The 11,537-nt window shown below is 47.9% G+C and overlaps 1 long non-coding RNA gene across 1 annotated transcript; it reads left to right on the forward strand.

Moving 5' to 3' along the window:
- Window positions 1-2,738: 2,738 nt before the first annotated feature.
- On the forward strand, window positions 2,739-3,143 carry LOC143990299 (uncharacterized). The gene is made up of 2 exons (XR_013277263.1): window positions 2,739-2,786; window positions 2,876-3,143. It is a non-coding gene; the product is annotated as an uncharacterized LOC143990299 (long non-coding RNA).
- Window positions 3,144-11,537: the final 8,394 nt, after the last annotated feature.

Genomic DNA, 11,537 nt, shown 5'->3' on the forward strand with positions numbered 1-11,537 from the left:
CCTGAATAGGGATGGCCGAACTGTTCGCCCAGTGGTCATTTTGCGGCAAATTTTGCGTGTTCGCAATTCACCCGATCGGCGGACTATTGCCGCTGTTCGCCCAGTGGACATATGTTTTTACAGTGTGAAAGAACTTTGACCCATGATGACACATCCATCATGGGGTACAGGACAGCCAATTGAGACATTTCAGCACATGGACAATTGGACATTCCCCCAGATCTGGCGGCCATTTTACATTCTGTCTTATGTCATTATAGGGATAGATTGCTGTGTGGAGCAGGGAGAGACTGTAGTGACACAAATAGCTAGCTATTAGGTCCACAAAAGTCCTTTTAAGGACTGGTATGGTATAGGTGTAGTACAGTATATAGGGTTCAGTGCACTGCTGTGCTGGTGATTGCAGCAGCCTGTCTTTTGTCAGTGCAGGGAGGGACAGGACGCTGTGTGCAGCAGGGATAGTCAGTTTAATCACTAGCTATTACTATTAGGTCCACAAAGGTCCTTTTAAGGACTGGTATAGGTGTACAGTATATGGGGTTGTACACATATAATATACTTTCTTCCAAATATAGAAAGAATATTATACTTGACTGCTGCCCTATTCTGCAGCAGTCTTTTATCAGTGTAGGTACAGTCTGCAAATCACTAGCTACTAGGTCCACAAAGGTCCTTGTAAGGACTAGTATAGGTGTACAATATATAGGGTGCTGGTGCACTGCTGCTGACTGCTGCCCTATTCTGCAGCAGTCTTTTATCAGTGTAGGGACTGAGGTACAGTCTGCAAATCACTATCTACTAGGTCCACAAAGGTCCTTGTAAGGACTGGTATAGGTGTACAATACAGTGGTGTGAAAAAGTGTTTGCCCCCTTCCTCATTTCCTGTTCCTTTGCATGTTTGTCACACTTAAGTGTTTCGGAACATCAAACCAATTTAAACAATAGTCAAGGACAACACAAGTAAACACAAAATGCAATTTGTAAATGAAGGTGTTTATTATTAAAGGTGAAAAAAAATCCAAACCATCATGGCCCTGTGTGAAAAAGTGATTGCCCCCTAAACCTAATAACTGGTTGGGCCACCCTTAGCAGCAACAACTGCAACCAAGCGTTTGCGATAACGTGCAATGAGGCTTTTACAGCGTCCTGGAGGAATTTTGGCCCACTCATCTTTGCAGAATTGTCCTAATTCAGTTACATTAGAGGGTTTTCGAGCATGAACGGCCTTTTTAAGGTCATACCACAACATCTCAATAGGATTCAGGTAAGGACTTTGGCTAGGCCACTCCAAAGTCTTCATTTTGTTTTTCTTCAGCCATTCGGTGGTGGACTTGCTGGTGTGTTTAGGATCATTGTCCTGCTGCAGAACCCAAGTTCGTTTCAGCTTGAGTACACGAACAGATGGTCGAACATTCTCCTTCAGGATCTCTTGGTAGACAGCAGAATTCATAGTTCCTTTTATCACGGCCAGTCTTCCAGGTCCTGAAGCAGAAAAACAGCCCCAGACCATCACACTACCACCACCATATTTTACTGTTGGTATAATGTTCTTTTTATGAAATGCAGTGTTCCTTCTACGCCAGATATACTTGGACACACACCTTCCAAAGAGTTCCACTTTTGTCTCATCGGTCCACAGAATGTTGTCCCAAAAGTCTTGGGGATCATCAAGATGTGTTGTGGAGAAATTGAGACGAGCTTTGATGTTCTTTTTGCTCAGCAGTGGTTTTCTCCTTGGAACTCTGCCATGCAGGCCATTTTTGCCCAGTCCCTAGTCTTCCACCAGGTCTTATAACCCAGGTAATAACCTCACTACTGGTCTGGCTGTTCTAATGAGGCTAATATATCTGCTTGGTACTTTTTCACACTATCATTACACACATATATTTTTTCACGCATGTGCATGCGTCTATGCACTTGATATTTCTATTGGTTATGTCTCCTATTGCCGTCACCTACTTCAAGGCATTTTTGTCTTGTATATTTTCACATGTGGTTTTTCTTGTTGCACGTTTTCTATTTTCGTTACTTTTTTCACCATCTTCTAGCGCAATTTCTTTTTTTTTTTTTTTTTTTTTTTTCCCTCGTTCTCTTCTTTTCTTTTCTTCTTCTGTTTGAGTGCCTACACTTTCACTGTTTCCACCAGTCCACTGTTCATCACTCCTTTTTCTTTTTCTTTTTCCCCATCCCCCTCCTTCCTTGTTGTTATGGCTTACACAGCAGCACTCATCAACACATTCACTCATTTTTGCCTTTCCCTTCCCCCTCTCCCCTTTTTCCTAGGCACTTTAGATACTTCCAGGCATGGTCCCCTTTTTTCTCCTTCCTTTCTTTTTTAGAAAGCACCCTACATGGATATTTGGATAATTGGGGGTGCACATATATACATATATATAATTCTTGGTATACATAATGAGGTTATGATAGTATTAACCTCATACCACGTATGCACCCCATGTTTCCAATATTAAATAATCCTTGTTTTTAATTTTTTGCCTGTTGTTGGGATTTTGCTGCAGGTGTTACCCACCGTATCATCGCGGTACCCTTACTCGCACCTACCCCCCGGATTCTTCTTTTTTCTGGGGGGCAAGGCATTTGTGTGACCTCCCGCGAGTCACGTCAGTGGGCTTGTGACGCTGTCTCGTCTTCCTCCTGACGGTCCGGCGACACATATGGACCAGGTACCACTCCAGTTGCGTAAAGGAAATTGGGACATTGCCCTCTGGGGGAATTCCATCCGAAGTACTATAATCCACCCTACCTACCTGGAAGTACATCATCGGGTAAACCATATTAAATCAATATTGGGTATCCCCAACATGCATAACACCGGATTTATTTATTCAGTGTAACCTTGTCTTTCTTTTAACAGACTATCATCTCTGAAGAAGACCCCTTTTGGGGTTGAAACGCGTCAGATTCATGCTTTCACTGTTATTAACCTATACAGTGTAACATATAGCTAGATTCATGTTTTCACTGCTACTAACCCATACAGTGTAACATATAGCTGTGTCTGTTAATATACTTCCATGTGACATTATATGTACCTTATACACATGATTTTGTCTGTTATACAAATGTTCAGGTGAAGCTCATGTTTGTTTTTACCAAATAATATTAAAATACCTTTTATACTACTTCTATTGGCTTCTATTACTGTCTCTTGCTGCCTAAAAACCCCGTTTGTGGGGGAACTGGTTTTATCTGTATCTACTTGGGGTGAGCAGCACCCTCCTAGCTCTTTGTAGCACTGTGTTTTTCTTTGATTGTCTTTTTGCCCAGTCTTTTCCTGATGGTGGGGGCATGAACGCTGACCTTAACTGAGGCAAGTGAGGCCTGCAGTTCCTTGGACGTTGTTGTGGGGTCTTTTGTGACCTCTTGGATGAGTCGTCGCTGCGCTCTTTGGGTAATTTTGGGCGGCCGGCCACTCCTGGGAAGGTTCACCACTGTTCCATGTCTTCGCCATTTGTGGATAATGGCTCTCACTGTGGTTCGCTGGATTCCCAAAGCTTTGGAAATGGCTTTATAACCCTTTCCAGACTGATAGATCTCAATTACTTTCTTTCTTAATTGTTCCTGAATTTCTTTGGGTCTCGGCATGATGTGTAGCTTTTAAGGATCTTCTGGTGGACCTTACTGTGTCAAGCAGCTCCTATTTAAGTGATGCCTTGATTGTGAACAGGTGTGGCAATAATCAGGCCTGGGTGTGGCTAGAGAAATTGAACTCAGGTGTGGACAACCACAGTTATAGTATATTTTACCAAGGGGGGCAATCACTTTTTCACACAGGGCCATGATGGTTTGGATTTTTTTTCACCTTTAATAATAAACACCTTCATTTACAAATTGCATTTTGTGTTTACTTGTGTTGTCCTTGACTATTGTTTAAATTGGTTTGATGTTCCGAAACACTTAAGTGTGACAAACATGCAAAAGAACAGGAAATGAGGAAGGGGGCAAACACTTTTTCACACCACTGTATATAGGGTGCTGGTGCAGGGCTGTGCTGCAGATTACTGCCCTATTCTGCAGCAGTCCTTTATCAGTGTAGGGACTGATGTACAGTCTGCAAATCACTAGCTACTAGGTCCACAAAGGTCCTTGTAAGGACTGATATAGGTGTACAATATATAGGGTGCTGGTGCAGGGCTGTGCTGCTGACTGCTGCCCTATTCTGCAGCAGTCCTTTATCAGTGTAGGGACCGAGGGACAGTCTGCAAATCACTAGCTACTAGGTCCACAAAGGTCCTTGTAAGGACTGGTATAGGTGTATTATTTGGTGTGCAGTATATAGGTGTGTAATACACGTATAAAATACTTGCGCATATAGAAAGCATAGTATAGTGCATTTCCACTGTGCAGCATTGTGACTGCTGAGCGGTTCTGCAGCGATACTACAAAGAGTGACATACGCAATAAAAAAAAGTATTATAACTGGTGTGATAGACCAGTGGCCCCCAAAAACAACAGATTGAAGCGCGGTGTTATATACCTTCTTCCACATACATACTGCACTTCTCTAGAGACTTTTGTCACAGGGTCATTTAAAAAATGACAGGCAGAGGAAGAGGCCGGCCCTTCCGCAGGGGTGGTAGGGGTAGGGCAGGAGCAACAGACTTGAGCCAAAGTGGCAAATTGCAGAAGGTGCGTGCGATTACGTCAAAGGACGCACCAGACTTGGTTTAGTGGCTCACTCAGCCTTACTTTTCTGCACCCTCCTCATCCTCTCGATCTGCACCCTCTTCTTCACTCTCTGCTATGTGCACCCCCAAAGACACTACCACCAACACCACCACCACCATATACCTTCCGCTTGAGTCACAGGAATTATTTTCTGATCCATATCAAGACATTTCCGATGCGCAGCCACTCTTGGCATTGGATCAGGAAGAGGAGGTAGCAACAACTGGCACTCAGCAGTCTGACGACAGTACCCAGATCAGCCCAAGGAGCAGGTTGGTCCCCGCTGTTGCCGCCTACTCCGAGATCTCTAATTATAGCGGTGGGGAAGGTGACGTCAATGACGACATGTCTAGTGATGCCACGTGGGTGCCCACAAGAGAGGAAGAGGAGGGGAGTTCAGAGGGAGATATGGACCAGCAGATAGGGAGGAGAAGCAGGAAGAACTTAGATTGCACAGGAGGGACAAAGCAGAATGCGAATGTATCAGGAGCGAGGCATCAACCATGTACGGTCACATCTGGCGCTCCCAGGACACCGGCACATGGCTCCGCAGTGTGGGCTTTTTTTAACGTGTCCGCTGCTGACAATAGTGTTGCCATCTGCAATCTTTGCAGTCAACGCATAAGTCGTGGTAAGCCCAACACTCACCTAGGGACGACCGCCTTAAGAAGGCACATGAGCTGCCATCATGAGCCCAGTGGGAGCAACGAAACACACAAAGCCACACTCCAGGCTTTCACCGTCCAGCCTTGTCTTCTACTTCTCCTTCTCCTCTCTCCTCACAATTGTCCTCCACTCCACCTTCCATCACGCCATCCTCACGTATTTCTGGAAAAAGGCAGGCTTCCGTGGGTCAAATGTTCAAGCGTAAAAAAATGATGACGCCGTATAACCCTCTTGCCCAACAGTTGACGGCAGGCTTGTCAGAACTGATAGCCCGCCAACTACTGCCATATAAACTGGTGGATTCGGAGGCCTTTGGAAAATTTGTGGCCATTGGAACACCACAATGGAAGGTCCCAGGAAGGAAGTATTTCTCACAGAAAGGCATCCCAGAGATATATGGCCATGTTCAGCGGCAAGTGAATGTATCTCTGGCACACAGTGTCGGTGCCAAGATACATCTGACCACAGACACGTGGTCAAGCAAACACGGGCAGGGAAGGTATATCACTTTTACTGCCCACTGGGTGAACCTTCTGACGGCCCTCAAGCATGTAACCTGTGGCACCCGTGTAGATTTGGTTTTACCGCCACGGATTGCATGCAGGCCTGGCTCTTCTTCTCTTCCTCCTCCTACTCCATCCTCCTCCCTCTCCTCCTTGGCTGACTCCTCCTTTTCCGCTGCGCCGCCCAAGCTCCCCAGATCCTATTTGACATGCCAGGTGAGACATTGCCATGCCGTGCTGCGTCTGTTGTGCCTGGAAGCCAAGAGCCACACTGGCCCGGCACTCCTTTCAGTTTGGCAGATCAGTGGCTAACACCGCTCAATTTGACAGTTGGTAAAGTGATGTGTGACAACGGTGCCAATCTGCTTAGTGCATTGAAACAGGGCCAAATTCCGCCCGTGCCATGCATGGCACACGTCTTAAACTTGGTCATGCAGCGATTCGTTGTCAAATACCCTGGGGTCCAGGACATCTTGCGGCAGGCAAGGAAAATCTCAGCCCATTTCAGAAGATTTTACACGGCCATGGCTCGCCTTGCTGACATTCAGCGGCAACACAATCTGCCGGTCAGACGTCTTATTTGCGATTGCCCGACGCAATGGAACTCAACCTTCTATATGCTTGATAGGCTGCTCCAGCAGAAACGTGCAGTTAACGTCTACCTGTATGAACTCTGTGGTAGAACAGATTCTAGGGAGCTGTGTTTTTTTCACCGCGCCAGTGGCTGCTCATGCGCGACGCATGCAGATTTCTGCGGCCATTTGATGAGATCACCAAACTGGTCAGTCGCAGCCATGGCGCCATCAGTGACATGGTACCTTATGCCTTCTTTATGGAGCGTGCATTGCGTCGTGTCATTGATCAAGCCGTGGAGGAGCAGGAGCGGAAAGATGAGGAAGTCGCAATGCTGGATGAATTCCCAGGGGGGGCTACTCTATCTGAGACAAGTCAACAACAGGAGTCTGAAGAGAAGTCAGAGGAGGATGGTGCCGGGACGGATGAGGAGGAGCAAGAAGATCATGCTTTAAACCTTTCTGGGATCCCTGTTGTTGTGCGTGGATGGGGAGAGGAGAACGAGGAGGAAGACATTATCCTGAATGATGAGCAGGAGCCTGGCCACCACACCGCTTCCAGTTTAGTGTAAATGGGGGCCTTCATGCTCCAGTGTTTTAACAGGGACCCCCGTATAAAAAGCATAAGGGTCAAGGACCAGTACTGGGTGGCAACATACTTAGACCCCCGGTACAAACACAAAATGGCGGAAATGTTACCACCGTCACAGAGGGCTGTCAGAATGGAGCACTTCCAGGCCTTGCTTCGAGAAATGCTGCATTCTGCTTTTGCGTGCGCTGGCAGTGGAGGAATTCCCACTCCCAGAGAAAGAGTTGCGGGTACCAATCCAACAGCGCCTGCAAGAAGAGGGCGGTTTGAAGATGTATTGGTGACTTCTGATATGAGGTCATTCTTTCAGCCGACCCATCGACAGGTGTCATCCGGATCCAGCATCAGGGAACGCCTAGACCGACAGGTGTCCGACTACATCGGGTTAACGGCCAATGTGGACGCTCTGAGGAGTGATGAACCCCTGGACTACTGGGTGGGCAGGCTTGACCTCTGGCCAGGGCTTGCCCAATTTGCAATGGAACTGTTGGGTTGCCCCTCATCCAGTGTCCTGTCCGAAAGGACGTTCAGCGCAGCAGGGGGGATCGTGACCGATAAGCGCACTCGCCTAGCTCACGACAGTGTTGACTACCTCACATTTCTAAAAATGAATGAGGCATGGATCTTGGAGGAATTCAACACATGTGACCAACAGACCATGTATATCGCTATAAACAATTTATTTAATCAAGCACACAGACCTTTTTTCTACATTTGGCTCACTTCCTTGTACAAAAAAAGCACACCGTACTATATGCCCGTACCCTCCTGTTTGAAAAGGTTGAGCGGTGTGATATTTTTGGTGCCCAGCTGCGAGTTGCTGGTATCAGTGCTGCTGTCAGTGCTCTCTATCTCGGTGCTGGTGTCAGTGCTCTATATCACGGTGCTGGTGTCAGTGCTCTATATCACGGTGCTGGTGTCAGTGCACTCTATCACGGTGCTGGGGTCAGTGCACTCTATCACGGTGCTGGTGTCAGTGCTCTATATCACGGTGCTGGTGTCAGTGCACTCTATCACGGTGCTGGGGTCAGTGCACTCTATCACGGTGCTGGTGTCAGTGCTCTATATCACGGTGCTGGTGTCAGTGCACTCTATCTCAGTGCTGGTGCCAGTGCTCTATATCATGGTGCTGGTGTCAGTGCTCTATATCACGGTGTTGGTGTCAGTGCACTCTATCACGGTGCTGGTGTCAGTGCTCTCTCTCTATCATGATGCTGGTGCCAGTACACTCTATCATGGTGCTGGTGTCAGTGCACTCTATCATGGTGCTGGTGTCAGTGCTCTATGTCACGGTGCTGGAGTCAGTGCACTCTATCACGGTGCTGGTGTCAGTGCTCTCTATCACGGTGCTGGTGATCATCTCCTGCACCCTCTTCATAGCCTACCCTGACCTTTCCTCTCCTCCATTGCCTTCATGCGCTCCTGAGTCCTGAATTGTCAAAATTTCACAGATAAAAAAAGAATGCTTGTAGTTGTCGATCGCAGATTCACTTCATACATGTGTTATGTCAGTGGCCATGTGGTGGGACTATGTGTGCACAGCTAGTAATTATTTTGTGGCTGAAAATATGACCTTTAGGTTTTTAAAGTTTGCCTGCCATTGAAGTCAATGGGGCCCGCCGCGAACTTTGCGGTTCACAAACTTTCGGCCGAGTTCGCGGTTCGCGAAACGTCCCGTCGGAAGTTCGTCCATCTCTAGTCCTGAAGGATTGTGACTCAGCAGACTGAAAGTACAGTTGCAATTGAGTATCCAGGAGACACCTACTGGCCAATCATGGAGAAGTGTTTCCAGGATGCAAGGATTGTCAATGACAATACCTTTACTTCAGATGTGGAGTTCTGTGAACAATTGCGTGAATGGGCAGGGGAAAGGCTGGCCGACCAAGCCACTAGTATCCAAGATGTCTCTTCCATCTGTCCACTTAATCTCTTGGGAGCAGATGTACTGTCTAGACTTCAAGTTTCCACTGTCTTCTCTAAAGATGGTTCTGTTACTGCCTCTACTCCACTGGGCATTAAGGACACTTCTGCATTGTGTTCCATCCCTCTGCTAATGTTCATAGAAGACTCGCCTACTACTGCAATTCCACCAGATGTGATGGACAAAATTCCAGATTGTCTATGGTCCACAGGAGCTGAGGATGTAGAACACTTAAAGGTGCCACCAGTCATGGTGCAGTTGAAACCTGGAGCTCCCCTGCCATGGAAAACACCTCAGAAAGTCTACTGTGCTACCTAGGACATCAAGGCTACAAGGCCAGAAGCCCCTTCATGTCGTCTTTGGACTAATTTCCTACTGCAGAGCATGGATTCCAGAAGCCTCCCTCCTGATGCAACCTTTGTATGATGCTCTGAAATCAGACCCCTTCCAGATGTCTCTCAAAGCAATATCCAACCTTGAGGCCCACCAGTGCAATCTCCTCTGCCCCGGCGCTAGGGCTACCAGACTACAACAAAACGGTCAAGCTCTTTGTATCCGAACGTCTGGGATATACTGTGGGTGTACTCACACAGCAACCTACTATTATTATATTATTTCTGTCGGCCGGATGCGGTAGCAAGGAGGCCCATCATGTCTACGAGCTGTCTTTGCTGCAAAAGCCTTGCTTGACATAACTTTTGGACTTGGTCCTCTGACTCTTCCTCATTCTGCTTGCTCCCCATGACATTGCTGCCATACTACACCAGATCCAGCCGAAACATCTGTCCACTGCCAGACACTTGAAACTCCAATGCTCCCTCCTTCTACCAGACAACATTACTGTCTTAAATAGTCAAACACTAAGCCCTTCCACCCTCCTTCCACTTCCTGAGGGGGGAATGGAGGAGGAGCCGAGTCCTGACTTGTCACCCCATGCCTGCTTCAAACTAATGTGGCTGGAGACCACATATCTCCCCACCGTGAGTGAAATACCCCTGCAGAATCCAGACCTAACAATGTTTGTTTGCTGATGAACAAGGCAAATACCACACAGGATATGCGGTCACCACTGAAAACACGGTTCTACAAACTGAAGCCTTACCACCGGTGATGTCTGCACAGGAGGCAGAGCTGCAAGCACTGTAAAACAGCATGTAAATTGACAGAGGGAAAAAGTGCCAACATTCAAAGGGACTCAAGATATGCTTTCGTGTTGCCCATGATTTTGGTGTTATCTGGAAGGACAAAGGATTCCTGACAGCTGCAGGAATACCTGTGAAACACAGTTCAGCTATCAAAGACCTGGCGGACGCCTTTCTTCTCCCAACCCAAGTGGCTATTCAGAAATTAAAAGCACACCGCAAACTGAACTCGAATGAAGCTCGAGGCAATAATCTAGCCAATTCAGCTGCCAAATAGACAGCCAGTGGTCCATGGGAAGTGGACAGCAGGGTGGTAGAAGAAGACCACCCCATGCTTGCCCTACAGACTCTCCCAGTCGACAGAGTTTATCTGAAAGAACTGCAGGAAGCAGCAAGTCCGGATGAAAGCTAGAAACGCAGAGGAGCAACTCTCAGAGATGGACTATTCGAGTACAACAAGAAGCCTTGTAAACCCAGGAGTATGTATCCAGCCATGGTGAAATGGGTACATGGATCTGCCCACTTGTCAAAGACTCTTGTGAACTCTCTTATCAACAAATACTATGTAGCACCAGGAATTACTCCACTGACCAACAACTTCTGCGGATCTGCACCAAATGCACAGAAAAGGCCCTGCCTTCACAGTCTCAGTGACCATGGAAATCTGGACCGCACTGGGGGTTACCCTAAAAGACCGGAATGTTAAAAATGGCCCAAGAGACTGGTGTGCATTGACTGGACACCCTGCCCATTGCCCTATTCAGAGTCAGATACACATCAAAGGGAGAACATTCCCTATCCCCTTATGAGATTTTGTTTGGTTCAGCCCTAGACTTGGTTTTTACTTTCCACAACAGTTAAGCCACGTACACACGGGCGGACTGTCTGGCCTACTTAGTCCGCCGAAACACATTTCAGCGGACAGTCCGCTCGTGTGTGGGCTTCAGCGGACTTTTTCAGCGTGCAGTCTGGCGGACTAAGTATTTCGGAATGTTGGAAATACTGTCCGCTGGACTCGCATTTCGGCGGACAATCCGCCCGTGTGTGTGCCAGTCCGCCGTACTTTTGAAATGAGCGGACTTTTCCCGCCCGGAGAAAAGTCCGCTCATTCCGAGCGGGTCTCCAGGTAGGCGGGGCCCGCGACGGAGAAGTCGCTGGCCCCGCCGCCTGGTATGGACTTAAAGGGGAACCCCAACGCCGAAAAAAATCTGCGTGGGGGTCCCCCCCAAGTCCACAACAGACCCTTGTCCGAGCACACTACCCGGCCGGCCAGGAAAGGGGGGCGAGCGAGCGCGGCCCCCCCACCCCAAAGCACCTTGTCCCCATGTTGATGAGGACAAGGGCCTCTTCCCGACAACCCTGGCCGTTGGTTGTCGGGGTCTGCGGGCGGGGGGCTTATCGGAATCTGGGAGCCCCCTTTAATAAGGGGGCCCCCGGATACCGGCCCCCCACCCT

The sequence above is a fragment of the Lithobates pipiens genome, unplaced genomic scaffold (genome assembly GCF_037356315.1).
Source record: "Lithobates pipiens isolate NorthernLeopardFrog02 unplaced genomic scaffold, aLitPip1_a1.2 Scaffold_18, whole genome shotgun sequence".
Taxonomy (NCBI): Eukaryota; Metazoa; Chordata; class Amphibia; order Anura; family Ranidae; genus Lithobates; species Lithobates pipiens.